Consider the following 20,312-nt stretch of genomic DNA (forward strand, 5'->3'; position numbering starts at 1 on the left):
TGAATTGGCCTTCTTTGAAGGAATCTTCTTATACTTAACCAATGTGAGAAAATTTAGGTGAGCCTGATATTAGTAATGAACATTTCTTTTTTTTTCTTTTATTGTCACAGTGATATATAGAGGGGTTGCAGTTAAATTTGTCAGTTAGTGAGTACATTACTTCTTGAACATTGACACTCCTTCCCATGTTTTTCTCCCACTTCCTTCCCCTCATCCACTCCCAATTATCTTGTACCAGGCGCCAAAGTCTGATACAATAACAACATGAGATAAACCATAAGGAAAAAAAAAAGAGGAAAGAAATAACGTCACATAGTACCTTAAAAACAACAATCACAAAGATAAACCTCTTGTTTCCATATCCTGGAATAGTAAAAAACATTTCTGGAGATGACCTTACACCATTCATTGTATCCCCATTGAAAAACAGCACAATCTGAACCGTGAGCTATTATTTGTATCGAAATGGCATTAAAATAAAAAGTGTGATTCTCAAGTGAGATTATCCAATTTGAAGAGAAGAACCATGCAGTGACTTGAACAAGGGATGTTTATTATAAAAATAGCTCTAACATGGAATTAGAGTACTGGGGAAATGGCTAGGTCAACTAAAGAATTTATAGATATTTTATTAACCCCCAATCGATTTGTCTGTGAATGAATATAGATCTTTCTTTTGTTCTCTACAAAAAAGACAAATACCCTTATCTTCAACCAAAAAGATAACATTCCAGAGTTAAGATTTGTCTTTTCAGGTGATCTGTGATGGTACAGGAAGAGCAGTGACCTCACCTGTGCTGACCTTTCCCCTAAACCTGAGTTGGAGCTGCTGTGATGAGTGCAACTTCCTGTTTTTTTCTTTTTTTCCTGCTCCTTGGTTTCTTCTTCAAACATAGAAAAAAAGGTATTTAAGATATTTTTCTTGCCAGGTACTAATGGCTTACACCTATAATCCTAATTCAGGAGGCTGAGAATTGAGGATCATGGTTCCAAGCTAGCCCAAGCCAGGAAGTCCACAAAACCCATAGCTCTAGTTAAACAGCAGAAAACCACAAGTGAAGATAGGGCTCAAACGATAGAGTACCAGTCTTGAATGGAAAAACTTACTGAAACTGTGCTTAAGCTCTAGGATGACACCAAAACTTAAGGGCTTTTGTTTTGTTTTGTTTTGTTTTTTTGTTTTTACTTTTTGTTTTTGTTTCTTTTAGGGGGTGTGGGGGAGTCTAAGTACAGAGATTTATACATAGAATTCTATCCAAACTAGAGGCAGAAATGAAGAGGGAAATGCTTCAAGCCCAACCTAGGCAAGAAATTAGGTCCCTATCTCAATAATAATAAAAATGTGGATGTTTCATGCTCAGTCATTCAAGTGTGGCAAGAGGAAGATAGGGCCATCACAGTCTGTGGCTGAGCCTGATGTGAGTTTTTCAATATTAGACAAAAGACCTGTCTAATAGTCAGCTCTTAAAAGCTGTATTTATGTGCACAATTATAAAAATAATATACAATTGCACACATAAAAAGATGGGGGGTGGGGGTGGAGGGGAGGAAAATGGGGATCAAGACATGTGAAAGGGTATCAATGTGTGTGAATTAATGTACCTTCTATCTGGCAAATATCATGTAACCCTTCTATTAATTACCTTAAAAATATATAAAAAATAAAGATAACTAAGGAAAGTGTAAGTCAAATCTAACAACAACCACATCAACCAGATATCAACCTCATATAATAAATTACTAAACCTCATATAATAAACCTCCTATAATAAATTACTAATATTCCAAATTGCTTTCATTCCCATATTTACTTAGAAAGATTTCCACCTAATATCTAATTTGTGGTGCAAATTTAAATATATTTGACAACCTCATGGTGAAAGCAAGAATGCTTCAAATTCAAAAGTATCTGGATCTCTGACACACACTTATAAGAGAAAAACACATTATCCACAATATGATGTGAGCAGATTCTGAGCTTATAATATGCTTGGTTTAATTATTTAATTATTTTTTGAATAACTAGCAGTACTCAAGAGAGTACAGTACCAGTACATGCATCAAACATTGAAGAATTTGCAAAAATTAGTCATATTGTCCAACTCACGTATTAAAAGTTGTGTGTGTGTGTGTGCGTGCATACGTGCATGTATGTAGAATAGAGTGGGAGGCTGAAAGCAGGGTGTAGGTCAGCAATGACTAGATCAGGAGACATTGGTCACGTCTACTAGAATCATTGCAGTATTAGGAATGAAGATGGAAAACTGAACTGACAAGTCTGGCTAAACTATTGGATAAGGGAAATGAGATAAGAAGAGGAACTATGAGAAACCTAATTCTTTCGGCCTTTGGTAACTAAAAATGTGGAACATTATTTTTTTTCTTTTTTCTTTTGTCTTTTTTTTTTTTTTTTTGTGAGTCATGGGCCTTGAACTTGCCCTGGGTGCTGTCCTTGAGCTCTTCAGCTCAAGGCTAAAGCCCTACCCTTGAGCCAAGCCCCACTTCCCATATTCTAGAGCTTAATTGGAAAATAGGAAATACGAGTCTTAAGTCCATTTGTGCCTGGGTTGGATTTGAACCTTAATCCTCAGATCTCAGCATCCTGAGTAGCTAGGATTACAAGCATGAGCCACCATACCTGGCTAAAACGTGGAACTTTTATAAACAGAATTTTTATTAAAGGTTTTGGGAAACTAAGAATATGCCTGTAAGACATCTAGTGGAGGTAATTTCTGGCAGATGGAAATAAATCTGGTTCAGATATCAAACTTATAGATAAACAGAAGAAAGGCACTCATAAGAATGGTTTTAAGCCAAATAAGAGGATGATTTTTCAGGTTTAATCACTTTATATCCACTTACGTAAACAATTTAATTTGAAAATTAACTCTATTGTATTGGTTGCATTTTCATGACTTTACAGTTCAAATGAAAATATTTTGAGGTATAATTTCTACAGTGTTATAAATAATGCCATTATAGAAATAATTGTGAGGAATATCCTTCTCATACTGCAATAGATTGTGTAAAGTTGTTTTACTATTAAGAAATGTCCAACTGTGTTCACAGTGTGTGTGCTTTAGGCAGTCCTAGAAGTACAAAAGTCTAGTTAAGTACACACTTTAGAAAATGTATATACACAACTTTTTCATTTCAGTTCTCTTTCTGACCTACTCTGTGGCATTATTTATATGGAATATTGTTAAAATACACACTTATTTCCCCTCCTATTGGCTTTTTATATATTTTTGAGGAATCTAGCTGTGTGCTGTTGAAATGCTATGATTATCTTCAAGAATAGAAGCCTATGAAACTTGTTCTCTTAGATCACATTTTATTACTTTTGGCCAAAGTCTTTTCCACAACTTAGAAAGGAGAAAAAAAATCAGATAGAACATGATCTTAAAGAAATGTATGGCTTACAGAGGAGGTCAGAACATAAAAATCAAATCATATTTCAGAAGTTATTTCCTCACAATCCCATCAAGCAAATACATCTCATTGTTATTTTAACAGCAGTCAATGCCAAAAGAGCAGTGCCTAGTGCTGTGTATCCTCCACTGTCAGTAAGCATGTAACTCGCTCCTTATAGGATTGACTTTGAGTCAATATTGGAATTAATCCAAATTTACAGTGCAGAATAAAAGAATGTGGGAGATCTCAAGAGTATTTCTTGAAATAGCTTTTGAGATCCTTTGCAAAAAGAAGTATTTCCTTTGTGAAATAAACTGGAGAACTTCTAATATTGCATATTTTTCTCAGACTGATCTTGCCTGTGAATATTTCAAAGATTTCGAGAAGTTTACAGGAAATAAGTATACTGTAATTTCTTAAAATGGAATAATTTCTATTGTAACTTATTACAGTTTTATTGATAATCAAACTCATATGAATAGTTCTGAAAATGTGTACTACTGGCTTGTGATTTGGGGGTTGCTACATTATATTTGATTCTCTCTAGGCCTCTTTTTGTTGAAGTAGAAAATAATGGACACTATTTTTATGACAATACTTAAGGTTGTAATTTTTTATTTGGGTCTGTGCTTTTTAAAAAAATTATTAACATTGATTTTTACATCATATTTCAAATGATGTATTTAACAAACAAGAAGGGAATCTCTATATACAATCACTGGCACTTAGATTTTAGAACATAATTAAAATTAGTCTGAGGGTTTGTATGTCATAGATACATATTAATCTATATAATAAAGCATTATGTCTGGAGTCATAAATTTTTATATCTATATAGTTGTGTTTATATTTCCAATACCATGTCCATAGCATTGGGTATGCAAATATTGAGTCCTCGCTCTTGCACTGTTTGTATCTAATAGCCATATATTATATGAACCTAGAGCAAATCATGATGAGTGAGACAAGTCAAGACCAAAGGAACAAAAGGTCTGTGCTTTTTGAAGGAAAATTTTTATTCGAGGTTAGCCTTCCCTGCAGAGTGGGAGAAAAATCTTCACTAGCCATATAACAGACAAGAGCTTCATGTCCAAAATATACCTACAGCTCAAAAAAATGAATCTCTCAAAAACAAATCCTCAAAGAACAAAATCATCCCATTAAAAGATGGGCTAAAATCTTAAAGAGAGACTTTTCTGAAAAGGAAGTAAATATGGCCAATAGACATATGAAGAAGGCTTGGCATCTTTGGCCATAAAAGAAATGCAAATCAAAAGAACTTTGACATTCTACCTCACCATGATTACAATGGTCATTCTCAAGAAATATAATAACAACAGATACTGGCAGGAATGCAGCCAGAGGGATGGCTACTACACTGTTGGTGGGAGTGTAAACTTGTTCAGCCACTCTAGAAAGCAGTGCGGCGATTCCTCAAAAGACTAAACATAGAGCTCCCCTATGACCCAGCAATCCCACTTCTGGGCCAGAAACAAGACCGTGCTAAACCTACTAACACAGTCATGTTCACTATAGCATTATTCATCATAGCTAAGATATGGAACCAACCCAGATGCGCCTCAGTAGATGAATGGATCAAGTTGTCATATTTATGCACAGCGGTATACTATGTTGCCATCAGAAAGAATGGCATCTCCCGTTTGTAATTAAATGGAAAGAATTGAAAAAAATCCTATTAAGTGAAGTAAGCCAGACGTAAAGGAACATGGACTCCATGGTTTCCCTCATTTGTAATAATTAGTATGCACCTAGGATTCTCTTAGCAGAGGATAACAACAGCTCAAAAGCTATGTGCATATGACCATAATGGAAGAGCTAAAGAGAATGAACTCCAAGATAGGAATACAAGAGATTTAGCTTTGTTGTTTTTAATGTGAACTTAATTCTTTATTTTTTCTCTTTCTCTTTTTCTTTTCTTTCTTTTTTTCTCTTATGGTTTATTCTCTGTTGCTGCTGTATCTGACTTTGGTACCTGTTGTATTGTATACACATTTATTTGTTTATTTGAATCAGGGAAGGGAAAGGGGATAAACAAGATGATGAGACAAAGGACAAAGAAGAAACCAGTGTAACAGTGATATCCACAAGACAATTTGTTGGAAATGAATTTTACAACAAGGGAGGGAGTGAGGGGAAGGAAAGTGGTAAAAAAAATGGGAAGGGGTAACAATGTTCAAGAAGTAATGTATTCTCTACTTTATAAATTTAATTGTAACCCCTTTATACATAATCTTGATAATAAAATTTAGTTTAAAATGTTTGCTTTCCTCCAAACATAAGTGAGGTTGGCTAAAAGGTAGTCTAAGCTACTTAGAGTATGTTTCTAATAATGCCAACAGATTTGATGTAGTGTCTTAACTGCCTTATCCTAATCTAACCTGTTGTTTAATCAAACAACCTACTCAGGAAACAGTGTCGAGGTGATTAGCTGTAGACATAAGTCCAATTCTTATCATTCTTTAGAACGGGTGGCTAGAAATTTCTCTCTAGTCTCCCTATCAAAACTAATGTGTAACTCCTGAATAACATTTGTGTTATTTCATTTTATGGATGCCAGGAATCACCTGCTTAATCCTGTTTTCCAATTCAGATGGTTTAGGATTGAACAGATGACATAAATCCACCAATTGTATGGTTCAAAGTGTTAGCTAACTCCTTCTGGCCACTAGAACAACAGACAGACTGTGAAGCTTATCACAAATAGTAATCCATTGCTCATACTTTCAGAGGCTAGAAGTCACAGCTCAAAGTGCAAATAGTGTCTGATTCCTGGTTTACAGATGGCTGTCCTTTTTTTTCCCCCTAATTATTTAATTATTTATTATTGTAAAGGTTTCATGCAAAGGGATTACAGTTATTAAAGTAAGGTAAGGAGTACACTTGTTTTCCAACAGTATTACTTCCTCCCTTGTTTTTTCTGCTTTACCTCTACTGCCCTAAGTCCCCCAGCTGTGCTCCCCCACAAGTTGTAAAGCTCATTTACAACATTGTGTTGCCTGTGTCTACACACAATGGAAAAAGCAGATAACTAGATCCAGTTTATTATTAACTCTATAGGCTATATGGGAATACTGAAGGACTATTTCAATCCAATAATGATTTATTATATCAACGTAGTGGATCTTGAATAAAATATAAAATAATAAAATAGAGCACAAAAATATGGTAGAATTATTTTAAATTTCCATGTATTTTACCAGTCAAAATACTAAGAATTATTTTATAAATCTTTCTCCACACTCACATATAAAAATTGTTTTTTGTTTTGTTTTGTTTTTGATATAGTCTATGTTACATTATTTTACCAATGAGAGATCTGGGATTCATGAAGAATCTAAATTTTTAAAAAATCCCAATTATTCTAAGGTTTAAAGAGTGACAAAATATAACTATGTCTATAGCTATGTCTCATTTAAAAAGAACACTTATTGCCATGTGCTGGTGCCTAATGCCTGCAATCCTAGCTAGGGAGCTGAGGATTAAAGTTTAAAGACAGCCTGGGCATAGAAGTCCATGAAGTTGGTATCACTAACAAATCAAGAGGAAAGTTGGAAATTGCAAGCCAGGGGGCAGAGCACTGGTCTTGATGCCAAAAGGCCATGTGAAAGTGTGATCCCAGGGTATGAAGTCCCAGTAGCAACACACACACACACACACACACACACACACACACACACACACACAACACAGCATACAGACCACCATTATATTTTAAAGATAATTATAAAACACAATAATTTGAGGATGCTGTGATCAAATTAATGACACAGAGAGACTAGCCTTATGAAGATTGTAATCAGGGTCTTAAAAGGAAGGATTGCCAAAGGAATCTGAGGAGGAGTTAGAACCAGTCATACTGGCCTATCTGGTCTGAATTTAGGAGATCTGCTTCAACAAATTAATATAGCAAAATAATACAGTTTGTATTAAAACATGAAAAACAAGAATTTTTCTACCTGATAACTTCAAGGTGCTTAAAATTCAGAGGGTTTTACACTATTTGACAAAGTTATTGAAACATCCACAGAATGAATACATGTCAAACATCAGTGAGATCAGAAACAGCCAATCGATCCCCTCCCTGAGAGCTGGCATCCTTCTTTCTTCTCTGTTCCCCTCTGAAGTATCCACACTTCCTAACAGACTCCCAGATGTTTCTGTGTGGTTCTTCAAATACTGGACTGGAGCTAAACACAACTCATAAAGGAAAAGTTGGAAAAAATATAGACAAAACAGCATAAGTGATCTTTTATTGGCTTTGAAATGCTGTTCAGAACGGAGCCAATAAACTTTATTTATAATATTGAGCATAGCCTTAGAAAATTACCACAAAATATTTTAAAAAATCCTTGACAATATGCCTGTTATCATGTCTTTCCTAGGAAAACTATATCTAAACTGGCATTGCTCTATTTTTAGAGATTGACATATATTATTAGTCAGATTATCAAATGTATACAGACTGTTGCTACAGTGTATGCGAGACCAAAATCTGAATTTTAGCCAGCATCTCTACCTTGGGTGTGGTTTTTGTTTAGTTGATGTGTATACACATGTAGGAATGTGTACATAAACAACGGCATGGATATATTTACATGAAAATGGAATGTGGTGAGATTTGGTTATCATGACTGAGTCAAGTTACATGTTAAAAAACTTCAAAGGCCCCCAAAACTCAAGGCATATTTCAGTGTTATTTCATAACAGGCTTCATGTTAAAATGCTCACACAGTCCTATTAATGTAGATTTTATGAATGTCAACCATAATAGCTGCTTTTACTTTTACCTCATTTTCCTACAAGATTTGTTGAGGGACCTGGCCACTCAAAGTAGGTAGAATATCATTCAGGGCTACAACACTGTCAAAATGCAGCCTCCAAGAGTCAGACTGGAAGGATGAAGTGGCTCATGTCTGTAATCCCATCATAGAAAGCTGGTGAAGAATTGTCGATTTGAAGGCAACCTATGCCATATGGTGAGACTCTGTTTCAACACACAAACAAATAAAGGAATCAGCCTATTAGTTAATCAACTATGGCTAACTGAGGCATTGCCATCATTATTTTGGAAGATAATACAAATAACAAATACAAGGTCAATTCCTAAGAGAGAAAACCACATTAATTTAACATTTACAAGTCATACTATCAAGGTATCACAAAGAGCTTTTAGGCTAGTTCCATTGTCACACAGGAATATAAGGTCCTTCTGTGATTCTATCACGGCCCTGATGTACAAATGAAACTATTTACTACTTCTGGCATGTTTGAAAATTATTTACAAATTCTGATACTTCATTTTCTCTACATTTCAACTGAAATGATTATCTTTCAAAAGTATTTATTTATTCTGTGATTGTTAAGGCTTATATTGGCTTGGCTCTCTATAATCAAAGGATGCAAAATTATTGCAATGATTTGGAAAATTATTGCCTATGGTTTTAAATATTAAGTAGATGATTGGGGGAGTAAAAGTAAGTGCTCGAAAATAATATTTTCTTTGCTTTTTATTTTTTTAGTATTGGGGATTGAACTAAAGACTTCATTAAAAAGCCTTTGTGCTCTACATTTTAGAAATAAATAACCAGTATTCAAACCACATAATCAATTATTGCTTATGCTCCCCCAAATATACAAATATTGTATTCCCTTTTCAATGCTCCATTATCAAGAAGAAAGGTAAGTTAAATGCCACTGTGATTGTTATTTAGGTTTGTACTTTTTTCTTTTCTTTCTCTTTTCTATCTATCTTTCTTTTTTTTTTTTTTTGTGGATCATGGCATTTGAATCTAGAGTTCAAACCTGGGCACTGTCCTTGAGTTCTTCAGCTCAAGGCTACCCCCCAAGCCCTGGAGCCACAGTGCCACTTTTCTAGTGGTTAATTGGAAATAAGATTCTCTCATTCTTTAGTGCCTGGCTGGCTTTTTACCATGATCCTCAGATCTCAGCCTCTTGAGTGGGTAGGATTACAGGCATGAGCCACCTCTCCCAAATCTGCTACTGTTCTTATGAGGGGTGGGGGGAGGGAAATTGGGACCAAGACATGTGAAAGGGTATCAATGTATGGGAATTAATGCACCATCTATCTGGCAAATATCATGTAACCCTTCTATTAATTACAATAAGAAATATATGAAAAAAAATCTTTTCTGAAATATTTAAGATCAAGTGAGTTGTAATTTATAGTTTTACACAGTTAATTTGGACTCATGTCAGGTTTTGTTGTTGTTGATGTTGTTGTTATTCCTCTCATGTGTTTTAACTTCCCCTCATTGTTTCTTTTATTATTTACCTTATCCATAAGCTCATTCTGTTTTCTTTCAGCTATGATATTATATCCAGTGGGTCCCAATGTGTAGTCTTTTCAGAACTATGCAGAAACAGTTTGAAATGTAAATTTTATTCACACTGAATTCTTTTTTATATGACTATAATTTTATTTTATTTTTGTTCTTTTTTATTGCAATTAATAAATGGTTACAGTTATATTTGCCAGATAGAATGTGCATTACTTCACATATATTGATACCCCTTCTCATATTTTTGTCCTTATTTCCCTCCTCCCCTCCTCATCTTGTTTTCACCCCTTCCCTTACCTATTTCAAATAAACATATATGCAATATACCAGATAACAAGATAAGATACTGTAACAACATGAGAATAACCAAGGGGCAACAAAAGAGATAAGAAATAACATAGTACGTTAAGAACAACAATCACACATTATATAGCTCTTGTTCCATACCCTGGAGGCCCTTTCATTTAGCCTCATCCTATATGGACTTTTGTATCTAGATTTTGAGCTATTGTAATCCTCTGCTGGGAGAGAGTCCGCAGTTTGTGCTAATTATTACAAATGAGGGAAACTATTGAGCCTATGTTCCCTTGGGTCTGGCTTACTTCACTTAATATGATTTTTTTCCAAGTCTTTCTATTTTCTTACAAATGGGGCAATGTCATTTTTTTCTGATGGCAGCATAGAACTCCATTGTGGATAAATACCATATCTTGTTGATCCCCTCCTCAACTGAGAGGCATCTGTGTTGGTTCCATATCTTTACTATGGTAAATAGTGCTGTAATGAACATCTTTGTACTAATGGCTTTAGTATGTCTTTGTTTCTGGACGAATGGGTAAATGGCAAGGAGTGGAATTGCTTGGTCATAGGGGTTGCTCTGAATTCTTGAGCACGCATATTTTTAAGAATTTGGGCAACAAAATGGGAAAAAGTACTGATGAAATCATGCTGTTGCATATAGAAGTACAAAGGATGTCATAAAACCATTTTTATAATTTCTTCTCATGAGAAAGCACTTCGTTTTTAAATATCCTCTAGTATGTGAGTGTTTAGCCTTTCAAACCTGCCAAGTAGCCTTCCAAAATAATCAGACTAGTTTACAATCCCCCAAACAATATATGAGAGTGCTTGTTCTTTACCTTCAAAAATTTATTTAACTATTAATTTGTTGTGGCTCTATTTTACACTTTTTTCCATATATTTTATTGTAATTAATAGAAGGGTTACATTATATTCGCCAGATAGATGGTACATTACTGCACATACATTGATACTCTTTCTTGTGTCTTGGTCCCCATTTCCTTCCCCCCACCCCAACCCCTCATCTTTTTCCCCCTTCCCTATCCGACTTCAAATAACCAAATATGCATATATACAATATATCAGACAACAATGAGAAATACTGTAACAAGATGAGATATCCAAGGGACAGCAAAAGAGATGAGAAATAACATAATACATTAAGGACAACAATCACTCACTATATGGCTTTTGTTTCTATATCCTGGAGGTCCTTTCATTTAGCGTCATTCTATATGGCCTTATGTGTCTAGGATTTGTTCTATTGTAAATCTCTGCTAGTAGAGCCCAAGGTTTCTACTGATTATGACAAATGAGGGAAACCATTGAGCCTATGTTCCTTTGAGTCTGGCTTACTTCACTTAATATGATTTTTTCTAAGTCTTTCCATTTCCTTACAAGTGGGGCGATGTCATTCTTTCTGACAGCAGCATAGAATTCCATTGTGTACAAATAGCACATCTTGTTGATCCATTCATCAACTGAGGGACATCTGGATTGGTTTCATATCTTTGTTATGGTAAATAGTGCTGCAATGAACATCGTTGTGTCTATTTTAAACTTTCTTACTAAATATTGATGTGAAATATCTCTTTAATGTCCTTATTCTTTGTCTATGCAACATCTTTGATGACGGTTTAAACATGCTGAGTATCTTTATATTTAGATTTGTTTCAGGTTGTTTTCTATGTTTAAAATTTTAAGTTTGAGGTAGAGAATTTAGCCTAATGGTAAAGTGCTTGCTTAGCATGCACAAAGACTGGGGTTCAATTCCTCAATACCACATACATAAGAACAAGCAGAAATGGTGCTTTGGCTCAAGTGGTAGGGTTCTAGCCTTGAAAAAGCCCAAGTGCCCAAGAACAGTTATGCTTTTCTTTCGGTTGAGATGGAGGTCTTGCAAATTTTCTTGCAAAGTTTGGCCTGGCACTGTAATTTTTCCAAACTCAGCCTCCAAAATAGCTGTGATGAAAGGAATATAGCACTGAGTTTAACTGTTATGATAGGCGTATCATAATTTTTTTTTCCTGGACTAGCTTCAAACTCTAATCCTGCTGATCTTGCTTCCAGAATAGACAGGAACACAGACATAAGATGCCACACCCATCATACACATATAGGCATCACACACACACACACACACACACACACACACACGCACATGTGAATGCACACTAATCACATCATATAAATTCAAGGTATCTCTCTCTCATTTGCTTTTCTGGCTAAAGAAGGCACTTTACCGTGAATCAACTGTCTGCTCTGGCTTTTTTCTGTTTAGTTGGATTTTGTTGGTTAAATGGACTTTTCTGTTTGCTTCAAACCACAGTCCTTTAGATGTTAGCCTCTCAAGTCAGTAGAATTGCAGGTTTGAACCCCTCAGCGCTTGGTTCCCTATGTATACTTAATTGTAATTTATTACAAGTATTGAATTTAAGTAGTATTAATTTTCATATTCTGTTCCAAGTATTCAGGTCATTTGGTTATTCTCATATTGTTACAGCATCTTAACCTTGTTATCTTGTATATTGTATATACGTTTATTTGAAATAGGAAAGGGAAGGGGGGAAAACAAGATGAGGGGAGTGGGTGGGGAGAGGGTAATAGGGACAGAAACATGAGAAGTGGTATCAATGTATGTGAAGTATTTTAGGTCATTTGGATTTTAAAAATGGATTGTAAGGGCTGGGAGTGTGATAGAGTGCTTGCTGAACATACACAAAGCCCTGGCTTCAAATCCTTAGTATAACATACACAGAAAAAAAAAATCAGAATTGGTGCTGGGGTTCAAGTGGCAGAGCATTAGCATTGAGAGAGCCCAAGGACAGTGCCCAGGCCCTGAGTTCAAACCCCAGGACTGGCAAAAAAATGGATTTTAAAATTACACACTTATTTCTAGGGAAGAAAAAGAAAATAAAACCGATGGTACTTTAATGGAGGTAATAATAAATCTATAAATAATTTAGTAGAATTAATATCCTAAGAGCACTGAATTTTCCGATCTAGGAACTTGAATCAATCATTCCATTTTACTTAAATCTTCATTTTCTTTTACTGCAGTGTACTGTTATATACATATCTTTTGTCAGAATTTTCTCTAAATATTTTAGGATCTTATGATTTATTCTAAATAATATTCACTTTATAATTCAATTTTGAATTGTTTCTAATTTGTTTTCTATAGTGATGCTATCGAATCATTTGGGAGTTTTGAGTTTTGGGGTATATTTGTCTGGGTTTTTTCATTAATAAATGAAATAAAGAGTGTATTCAAGAAGATGACCTCTTTAAGTGTGCCCTGTGCACAGGAGAAACAAAGTGTATTCTACTGTGATTTGATACAACATTCTATAAATATCAGAAATACTGGCTGGTAGAATTCATACTTCTTCATTATTCTTACAAACCTCAAACTGGGTACTGTACTTTTAAGAGAGTAAAATTGAAATATCTGAATACAACTTAGGTTTTGCTATGTCTTTGAAATTTTGTAAGCATTTCTCTCATGTACTTCAAACTCCATTACTAGATGATAAACATTTTAAAATATGATTCCAGTTTAAGTACATATGATCTTTATTATTATGTAATAACCTTTATCTGTTTATATTTTCCCCTGATGTTTGTTTTTTGAATATGCATGTAACCATTCAAGCTTTCTTTAAGTTCCTGCGAAGATTACATTGAAAATCTGCTGTTTTTCTTTTTATACATTGCATTACTTGTTTATTTATACATTCACTGCGCTCCTTACAGACAGAGCACTGTTCAATTTTACGTTTATATGTAATCTGATATGGGCTTTCTGCTGACTGCATAACATAGAACATTTTTATTTGATATAATTAATATGACTGCTTTTAAGTCTATCATCTACTGGGTCTTGCCCTCCTTCTTTTCTTTGTTCTTCTCTGGTTCGGTATTCCTAGAGATTGATTTCACAAACAGACTTTAAAAAGGAATTAGAAGCTTTTGATGACTAAAGTTGGCTTAAATGATAGAACATTTGTCTAACAAACACAAGGCCTTGGGTTTCAAAACTTAGTATCACAAGAGTCCCACAAAACCAACTTTTTGATATAATTTTGTTTCTAGTAATTCCACAAAGCCAACTTATTGACATAATTTTGTTTCTAGTTATAACTAGAGTTATTAAAGATGTTATTAGATAATGATATTTTAGTGTCTTTGAAGAGATACTAGTATATGTAATTATGAAGGATTTCACTTAATACATTCCATTTTTTAATCCTTCTTAAATAACTACTTGTGCAAAAGTATTGTTGAGTAAAGAGGTGAAATGAACTTACTTCTAACTCCCAGTGAAAATTTAAGGGCATACTTTTTATAACTTCTGCTCCAATTAACTGTTATAAATTTGTTGAGTCAAATATAAAAACCCCAAAGAACTTTGGATGAACTGAGGTACAATGGAATATGACTTTTACAGAACTCATTGTGAGCATCATTACCAAGTGCAAGCCTATTTCTACACAAATTAGAGAAGTCTGAAAGAAAATTTTGACATGATGAACTCTGAACATGGAGATGTTTGGATGACTTCTGTCCTCATGGCTTATGAGTTCCTAAAAGAGGAAAGTCTGCTCTTTAGATCTCACGGAGGCAAATTGGCCTGGACTCCTGCCTGCCTGGAAGAACTCCACCGTGCTGATGTATAAAGCAGAATTATAGACCTGCCTCCTTGAATAATACAGTAGCATGTGGGTCTAGTTTAGTTTATTCCTGAACGAATGCTTTTCTCCTCTTTCACATTTTAATTATTTACAAAAACAACTATGGCTGATAAAGTTTTTTTTTAATTTCGCATGCATAGATTTTAGAAAGTTAAGACATCTTAACATGATATACCCAGAATGACTAGTAAAAACTCTGAAGTATTTTCTTCATTGCTGATATCTCGGAGTAAGACAAAAGTCTTCTAAGAGTAAACTGCTAAAGAATTTTAATAAATAAATGTTAAATGATACCAGTTTTTCTCAGAAGATAGTGTTTGTGCAGTGATACTGAGACTTGAACTCACAATCTGATTTTTGTCTCTGAGTTGACTGTTTCTCAAGGTTACAACTTAACCACTAAAGCCATAGCTCCACTTCTAGCCTTTTTGATGGATAACTGGATATAAGAGTCTCATGAACATTCCTACTCGGGGATCCTAGATCTCAGACACTAGAGAAGGTAGATTTATAGTTGTAACCATAAGTTCTCAGTTGTATGACATTTTAAACTTGACTTTTCTGATTTTAAATTCACCATCCAAGATAGTAAATATTAAAACTGTAGTCATCTTCTGGCCTAGAAACAAGAAATTCCATGAAGAACTTACAACCATATTGTGGAAAGACAGCATAAAGGAAAATAAAACACTATAATGTGCAATGATGGAATCCTTGAATTACAGAAGCAGAAGAACTTCTGCTTCTCCCTTAGGGGAGGACTCAGCGTATCTGGCACAAGGCTGACATTTGGGTGTGAATAAGGATGGCCATAAAAGATACCTGGGGATTTCTTAATTTGTCCTAGTGGTAGAATTTATGGAAAAAATTAAGAGTTTTGTTTGCTGGAAACATGCCAGTGCTTTCCTGTGATAGAGAAATCAGCAGAGATCTCTAACTGTGAAATTATGGAAAAGTACTAAAACCAACCCATAAAAGTTCAACTCTGTGTTATGGAGCAATGTTCTGAAGAAGGTGTCACATTTTACTGAAATTGGAAGATATACATTTTGAAATAATAATTTAAATTTTGTACACATGAGATGTATGAATGTAGTGGTAGCATTCATAATTATCAAAAGATTAAGAAAACAAAATGTGTTCTATATATATATATGATAAAATATTATTTGTCCACAAAAACAAAGTCTGATAGATGAAACAACAGGGAAAATTCTTAAATATTTTATATTAAATGAATAAAGACAAATTGAAAGTCTTGCATTGTATGGTTCCATCTGTATGAAACACAAGAAACTTAAATTTCATAGAGACTGAATTACATAGAGGTAAACACGATTCAGCATTGTAAAGGTAATTTTTTAAAGCAACACTGAATTCACTTTAGAAAAGGTACTTCATACTACATGAGTCTTATCTACAATAATATTTTTAGAAAAAAATACTAGAAAATGGAACAGGTTTTCAGGAAGAGTAAAATGAGTAGAGGGGCCACAAAAATGGAGAAAGCAAGAGAGAACAAATACAGTCATTAGATTCAAAGCATATTATCTAAAAACTGAAATGTGTAACTTAAAGGTAGGACAGAAGAGGAAAAGGAAACACTGTGCTCATAACCTGACTTAAAGAATAGTATCCTGAATGTAATTGTAATCCCTCTATACATTACGATAAAAAAAAAGAATAGTATCCTCTATGGCTCAAGTTGGAGAGCATTTGCGTTGAGGTAAAGAACTCAGGGATACCACCCAGGACCAGAGTTTAAGCCCCATGACCACCACCACCAGCAAAAAAAATAATTGAATTAAATAAAAAATAAAAAAGAAGGATAATGAGGAGGAGGAGGAGGGGGAGAAGGAGGAGGAGGAGGAGGAGGAGGAGAAAGAGGAGGAGGAGGAGGAGGAGGAGGAGGAGGAGGAGGAGGAGGAGAAGAAGAAGAAGAAGAAGAAGAAGAAGAAGAAGAAGAAGAAGAAGAAGAAGAGTAACATCCTTGTAAAAGTTCTTAATAGTAGTTTGAAAAAAGAAAAATATAGTAATGTTAGCACAATTATTAGGTGATATTAAAGGACAACGAGCATAGCTAGGTTTGAAAAGCTAGAAAGCTGAGAAGAAAAATGAACACAGCGACTATGACATCTGGTGATTCATTTCTATCAAACCATTTTCAACTCCTAACAGTAACTCAGATAGGGATAGATGGAATTGGCACAAAATTATCTACAGGATCTGCCACTCAATGACACCTTTAATGATAGCAGTCAGAAGTTATAGTGCTCTCTCCAATAATGAAAAGAGGCTCAAAATGTTACAAATCAAAATAAAGAAATTTATGCCAGCCATTCTCAAATAGACTAAAATTCAGCTTCAAATTACTTTATTATTTTCTGTGTGCTAGTGGTTCGTGCCTGTAATCCTCATTACTCAGGAGGCTGAAATCTGAAGACTGGGTTTGAAGCCAGCCTGGACAGAAAAGTCTATGAGATTTGTGTCTCCAATTAGCCAAAGAGCCAGAAGTAAAACAGTTACTCACAAGGCCTAATGTTAGTAGTGGGCTAAACCAGTCAGGGATAGTGCTTAGTCCCTGAGTTCAAGCCCCAGGACCTGCACAAGTATTACTTCAGTCTTATTAGATAGTAAAATCATGACCCTCCAATAATATGAGAAAATCAAGTTAAATCTTTGTGGAGGAATAGTAAATCATCCCGTTTTCAGGTAAGAATCAGATCAGCGTTTTGTAAAGGCAGTGACTCCAACCATGAAGGTAGTCACATCAGTGTAAGAAAGGGGAGGGGGACATGGATGAAGCATGCAGAACTGGCCTGCCAGAGGATAGTAGTGGAATAAATTCATTAGGACATAACACAGGTGGTGTGGGGGTTAGGAAATGAAAAAGCTACTAAGTTTGTATGAGGACTTTGAAGTTTCTGTGGATTTACTCCAGGTGGAGATGGGTCTTATTACAGGAAAAGTGTCTAGGAAAACAGTATTTTTTTTTATATGTCTGGATCTGACTCTTCATGTTTGCCACCCCTGGCAGCCTAAACACACACTATGTGAACATTTTACCACCTGTTACAGATCATTTGAAACAGCTCTGTGGTGAAAATCTAAAATATACAAATTGTCATGTTGCTAATGAATTCTTCTAAGCACATAAAGAAAAAGTAAATTTACAAAAGTGAAGTGGAAGTATTGCATTATATTTGTGCCACAGAAGTCATAAAACTCAAAATTTTAGTCACTATCGTTTTCTCATTCAAGTGGAAATTTGATGATATTGCAAGTATGTGTTAGAAATAGACTTATGTATTTCATTGTATTTTTATAGAAGACATTCTTTTCCCAACTCAAGGATATATCCAAACTTTTAATAATATTTGAATTCTTAACAATTAAAGGCATTTACACTTAATAACTAAAGATACTAAGGTTTTTAATTGCTTACAAGCCTTAATCTGGTTTGTGAGTCTTGTTACCTGAATATGTGAAATTGCATGTTATATCTTCTCTCTTCTTTTGGCATATTAAATGTGAAATGTCCAAAAAAGTTTAGAGAAAAAATAGCGAATAAATCAGCTTGAGAATATTCAGCAAACAATAACTGCTGAGAGTTCATCTACATAGAAGCTTATTATTTGAAATAAAATACACATTTTTCCATTGAGATAAAGTTACAATTTATAGATAGATTATTTTCTTAATTATAGTGAAGTAAGTCAGAGGCTCAGAAGTATTACATATATTCAATACAACTGAAGAATGAGTAAAATGAAACAAGGGAAATTATAAACCATTTGGGCCTTTCTTTCTCTTACAGATTTTTTGGTAATTAATTGGATATAATAATGTCCTACATGGGGCTGGGAGTTTAGCCTAGTGGTAAGAGTGCTTGCCTAGCATGCACAAAGACCCGGGTTCAATTCTTTGGTACCATATACATAGAAAAATCTGGAAGTACTGCTGTGGCTCAAGTGGCAGAATGCTAGCCTAGAGAAAAGCCCAAGTACAGTGCTCAGGCCCTGAGTTCAACTCCCACAACTAGCAAAAAACAAAAAATAGTGTCCTAGACTTTCTTGCCTGGGCTCATTTTGAACTACAGTCTTCAGGTCTCAGCCTTCTACATAGCTAGGATTACAGTGAACCACCAATGCCTATCGTATGATCTTATTTTCTTAGAATAGAATATATGTGGTGCTGGTGTTCTTCTCGACATGAGGGGTTTTTTTAATGTAAATTATTCTAATTTGCCAGCGGTTGTTCACAAGATGGATCAAAGAGGTCTCTGGCAAAGGGGTGAACATCTCAACAGAAATTGAGCTCTTCTCTATTTACACATTGTACAGCACCATGTTATTTGGTTTGGGTAGACATAGTGTTTCATTACGATTGAAGACATTGCCAGGTCCCGGTGGCTCGCACCTGTAATCCTAGCTTCTCAGGAGGCTGAGATATAAGGCTCACAACTCAAATTCAGCCCAGATGTGAGAGACCATGACATTCTTATTTTCAATAAATGACTTAGAAAAGGCCAGAGATGGTGTTGTGACTCAAGTGGTAGAGTGCTAGCCTTGAGCTCAGAAAGGCTCAGGGACAGTGCCCAGGTGCCAACATCAGGATTGGAAGAAAAAAAAAGAATTAAGATATAAGACCATGACAAACACACTATGTTCAGGAAAGGAAAACATTATGACCATGAAAAGGAAAAGAAAAACCTATATCTTTGAAATGGAACTTTGACATTTTTACTCCCAATCACCTGCCTTGGGTACAGGAGAACACTAAATTATACTATAAATCATTGTAGTCTTTTTCTTTACAAAAATGATCCCAAGGCATGAAAAAGTCTGATCTTGCTGCATAAAGTATTTTGGGCAATTATGTGCAGGAATCTGCCAAAGCTATTCATATGGGTAGTCATCACCAAATCCACTGGCCTTTGGAATAATTGAACCCACGAGAGCTGGATCCCAAGGAAATTGAATGTCCAGCAAGAATTTTTTTCAGAGATCGGTTTTGCCATTGAACAAAGACAGATTAAGTTAAGAATATAAAAGTTCAGTTATAGGCTGACCATTAATGGATAATGCCTGTAATCCTAGCTACCCAGGAGGCTGAGATCTGAGTATTTTGGTTCAAACCTTGCCCAGACTGGAAAGTCCCATGAGACTCATTTCCAAAAAACTCCCTCCCCCAAAAAGCTTTTTTTTTTCTGGTCCTGGGACTTGATTTCAGGGCCTAGGCCCTGTTCCCAAGGCTCTCTGTGCTCAAGGCTAGTGCCCTACCACTTAAGCCACAGACCCATTCCAGCTGTTCCTGTTTATGTGGTACTGAAGAATTGAACCCAGGGATTCACGCATGTGAGGCAAGCACTCTACCACTAAGCCACATTCCCATTCCCTATGTGCTTTTTACATAGCTACCTCAATTTTATTATCTTTATTTTAGTTTAATTTTATGTATATAGCTAAACGAAGCTGAAATTTCCATCCTGCACTATGTTCTTAAAAGAAAACATCCATTCCCCTTATGCTGGTGCCAATGTTTCTTCAAATGTATTAATGTTTGATCTCACTAATCATTGTAA

Source organism: Megascapheus bottae, chromosome 5, assembly GCF_031878675.1.
Source record: "Megascapheus bottae isolate mThoBot1 chromosome 5, mThoBot2.hap1, whole genome shotgun sequence".
NCBI lineage: Eukaryota > Metazoa > Chordata > Mammalia > Rodentia > Geomyidae > Megascapheus > Megascapheus bottae.